This window comes from Ascaphus truei, chromosome 5 (genome assembly GCF_040206685.1).
Source record: "Ascaphus truei isolate aAscTru1 chromosome 5, aAscTru1.hap1, whole genome shotgun sequence".
NCBI classification, from domain to species: Eukaryota; Metazoa; Chordata; class Amphibia; order Anura; family Ascaphidae; genus Ascaphus; species Ascaphus truei.
The window spans coordinates 297,715,947-297,720,471 of NC_134487.1; the positions used below are offsets into that span (position 1 = coordinate 297,715,947).

The 4,525-nt window shown below is 44.2% G+C and overlaps 1 long non-coding RNA gene across 2 annotated transcripts; it reads left to right on the top strand.

Moving 5' to 3' along the window:
- The first annotated feature begins 382 nt into the window (after positions 1-382).
- LOC142496242 (uncharacterized) lies at positions 383-4,258 on the top strand. 2 transcript variants are annotated; one of them, XR_012801925.1, is made up of 4 exons: positions 383-807; positions 1,881-2,031; positions 2,732-2,850; positions 3,900-4,258. It is a non-coding gene; the product is annotated as an uncharacterized LOC142496242 (long non-coding RNA). The 2 variants fall into 2 exon arrangements; XR_012801924.1 differs by having other exon boundaries at positions 2,732-2,843.
- The last annotated feature ends 267 nt before the right edge of the window (positions 4,259-4,525 follow it).

The window sequence follows — 4,525 nt, forward strand, 5'->3', positions numbered from 1 at the left end:
ATCTCTGGGTGGTGCAGTGCCTCCAGCCAGTAGGGATCCTCTGGGGTATTCAGAGGAGGGACCCCCACTGACACTCTTCACGTACCAGAGACAGGGATCCACACAGCAATGTCTTTCTGTAGTTTTATTGCAGCATAGCAGCACAGCATAACTGCACAGGCTGTAATCATCATCCCTTTCCCTCTAGCTCAGAGCCCTGGCTAGCAGCATGGTCTTCTTTGCCCTCCAGGCATGGGTGGAGGGAGAGAAAGTTCCTGGAATCACTCACTCTCCAACTCAGTACTCACAGACTAACTGACTCAACTAACTGACATTCTAATTTAGGAGGCATGTCCCAATTTGAATATCCTTGGGGAGTGGCTCTAGCTCTGACTCATTACAAGCCAGAGCCGGATACAGATTAGCCCACACACAGCAGGGGGCGTTCCAACCAATATCCACCCCTTGGATTGACATCCTCATGTTGCAAGGCCCACCCTTGAATATTGCTACAATCTTCAAGGCTGAAACTCACATACAGGCCATTTGAAGGAAACCTTTCCACTGCCTGTACTAACAGGACTGACAGAGGAAAGGCCCAGAAATAGCAATAGCTGCTGAAGGCCAGGCTATATTAAGATATTTGGAGGAGAAGCTTATTTCAGAGACAGAGAAGCGCTGGAACGCGAGGTTGGGCGTGGAAGCGGAGGGGTGGCAGGTTAAGGAAAATTGGGAGGAAGTACTCATTCATGGAAAGGGAGGTGGATGCATGGAATAGGATCCCAGCAGAGGTGGTAGGGGCTACAACAGAAATGGAGTTTTAAAAAGGTTGGAATAGGCATAAGGCGATTCTAAATACAAAAGAGAGACAAATATCAAATAGGTCAGGGGTGGTCAACTCCAGTCCTCAAGGGCAACAGACAGGTCAGGTTTAAAGGAGGTCCCTGCTTCAGCACAGATGGCCAATCAGTGGCTCATTATTTGCTGTAATAGGCACATACACAGCTGCAATAGGCACATACACAGCTGTAATAAGCACATACACCGCTGTAATAAGCACATACACAGCTGTAATAGGCACATACACCGCTGTAATAGGCACATACACCGCTGTAATAAGCACATACACAGCTGTAATAGGCACATACACCGCTGTAATAGGTACATACACCTCTGTAATAAGCACATACACAGCTGTAATAGGCACATACACCGCTGTAATAGGCACATACACCGCTGTAATAGGCACATACACAGCTGTAATAGGCACACACACAGCTGTAATAGGCACATACACAGCTGTAATAGGCACATACACAGCTGTAATAGGCACATACACAGCTGTAATAGGCACATACACAGCTGTAATAGGTACATACACAGCTGTAATAGGCACATGCACAACTGTAATAGGCACATATGCAGCTGTAATAAGCACATACACAGCTGTAATAGGCATATACACCGCTGTAATAGGCACATACACAGCTGTAATAAGCACATACACCGCTGTAATAGGCACATGCACAGCTGTAATAGGTACATACACAGCTGTAATAAGCACATACACAGCTGTAATAGGCACATGCACAGCTGTAATAAGCACATACACAGCTGTAATAGGCACATACACAGCTGTAATAAGCACATACACAGCTGTAATAAGCACATACACAGCAGTAATAAGCACATGCACAGCTGTAATAGGCACATTCACTTTATGTACTCAATATTAAAAAATGATGTGTTGGCAGCACATGATATAACAAGGCTATTTGCAAAAACGGCACCTATCCAACATCACCCCTTCCTTACATGTATAATACAGGGTGTTATACTTTGAAGTATACTGTACGTTCTATGCTCTTTACAGTGACGCTAACTTTTATTTTATGCTATAGTACAGGGGTGTGCAAACGTTTTTGTTTGCGCCCCCCCTGCCTGCCTTACCCAATGTTCGCCCCTCAACTCCAAACTTCTCTACGGCATCAGCGGCGTCATTTGACGCCGCGTTGTCATGGCGTCGCATCGCCAGAAGCCGCCGGAGACAAGGTAAGGGATATACAGAGGTCTCGCGCACTCCCCAGGCACTTTAATTAAATGTTGTGGGGAAGAGCGCGGGGGCCTCTGTAAGCGCCACGCCCCACCCCTGAAAATGTTGCGCCCCCCCAGTTTGTGCTTCCCTGCTGTAGTACACTGTACTGTTCAGATATCTGCATGTGTTATTGTAATAAAATACAGTATTTTAAGGCTATTTTGCCTTAACCGTTAGGATCACACACGTAAATGCATACTGTATGAACATTTTCATGGCAGAATTATAACATTATTTTACTTGTTACAAATAATGTGATGAATGGCAATACATTGTGAAACTGTGTTTGCAGTGCCTAACAGGTAGATATTGTGATATACTATGTACGATAGGCTTACATTGTGGTAGCCAATCTGGGACTTTGCCGTTCAGTTGCATTAATACATTCCGTGGCATAGCGGCACAGATCAGATTAACACAACCTCCCGCTCAGCTGTGTGATGCAGCCATAATACATCTCATTTCAATATCATAATTAGGTCCCCCATGTACAAGTAAGCAAACATAAAGCGCTGTGATAGATTACCGCAAAGTATATAATTCTGCCGCCTTAGCTGCTGCTTCTGATAAAACAGGCCCCACAGTCAGATAGTTTCTGTGTGCGCAGTCCTAGAAAAGAATGGGGTTTTTATGTCTCTTGTGTTGGCTGTTTTATAGAAAGTACAGAACGACATTATTGAGAGCGAGGACCATGCTCATGTTCTGATCTTTCCCTATGGAGCCTGATGTGTGGATTCCAAACAAGCTCTTGAGAAGACGACTCCCATAGGTGACTAGTAGGTTAGAAAGTATATATCCGCCTTCTAATGCTGCATAGCTCTCCCGTGAGAAAAGGTAAATAATCAAATGTATTGATCAATGTTTCGATCCACAACTCGGACCTTTATCATCTTGAACTAACTTATGGTTCGAAACGTCGATCTATACATTTGTTTATATACCTTTTCTTAACAAGATGATTGGAGTGACGTGTGCTCCCTCGCGGGAGAGCTGAGATGCTGAGCACATGGTGTGTGATGTATATCCGAGGACGGTCCTATGAGTCGTGAGAGTACATCTTTTTGCTATTTATCCTCCTACTAATAAGCCGTAAATCCATTGTTGTTTATAACGATTTCAAAATGAACTCACTGCCCTGAATAAAATGACTAATTATCTTCATGACACCCAGCTCATCTTAAAGCAGCAGTCCAAGCTGCCGATTAAAAAAAAATGTTCCCTTTAATATGTGCATCAACACAATCCACACAATGATAAGTAATTAGCTAATTTGCCGATCGATCTGTTCTCCTGTGATCGATCAGTGAGGATTCGGCTCAGGGGGTTCACTAAATGGCTGTCAGTGCAGCAGAAGAGAACCAAAGATGCAAAGATCTGTGGGGAAGATCATGTGACCAGCCAGTCATTAGATACAATTGGTGCACTGGTAGAGAGAGGGCAGGGCTCAAAAAGGGGTGTGCAGGGCCTGTTTCAGAAGAGGAAGGGGGTGTGACTTTGTAAATGGTTGCTATAGAAACAAAAAAAATACTTGTTACATTATAATACATAAAAAACTGTAATTCACAGCAGTTTATTTTTTTTTTAACGCTACAAGTATTTTCTCAGTATAGAATGGATTTATTTAAAAAACACACATGTAGGATATTACATGGCCTGCAACATTAACTGCTGCTCCTCACAGAAAATATAACTTAAACAACACAGTCTGAACTCATTGACCCTGACCAGGTCTGCAGTGTTGATTATGTTTAGGCCTGCTCTCACTGACTATTTAACATTCTATTGTAACCTACAATACTAATGTAACCCTTCTTTATTTCCCCAGACTGATTGTACATTGTACAATATTCGAGGGCAGGAGCATACAGTAAGTGCTACTCTCTTCTATGAACGATATACTACAGTAGTTCAATAACGAAGACCGAAGCGGAAAAGGTCCGGCAATACAGCACCGCACAGGGCTTTGGATAACCGGATCCTATATTTCCGAATTCTTATGAACACACATGTAATCCTCAATCTGGAAGAACAAATACCATCAACAAGACATTATAACGTATGGAGTTATACATCAATATATGTCACTGCGCGTTTATCTGTCACTGTCTCTTCCACGTCCCAATGCCCTGTATTATAAGGGGCGCTTTGTAAGTGCCAGTACAGAGTTGGAGCTCTTAATATGTGTTAGGGCAGGGGTGTGCAAACTGGGGGGCATGACCCTCAGGGGGGGCGCAGGATTTTCTGGGGGGGGGCACAGCAATTACAGAGGTCCCGCACTCTCCCCCAAGGCATTTAAATTAAATGCCGGGGGACCACGCAAGGCCTCTGTAACAAACTTACCTTGCCTTCCAACGGCGTGTCATCATGGTAACCTGGCATCAAATTATGCCATGGGGTCACGTGACGTCACGTTGCCATGGTGTTGTGACGTCACATGACCCCGCAGCGTCA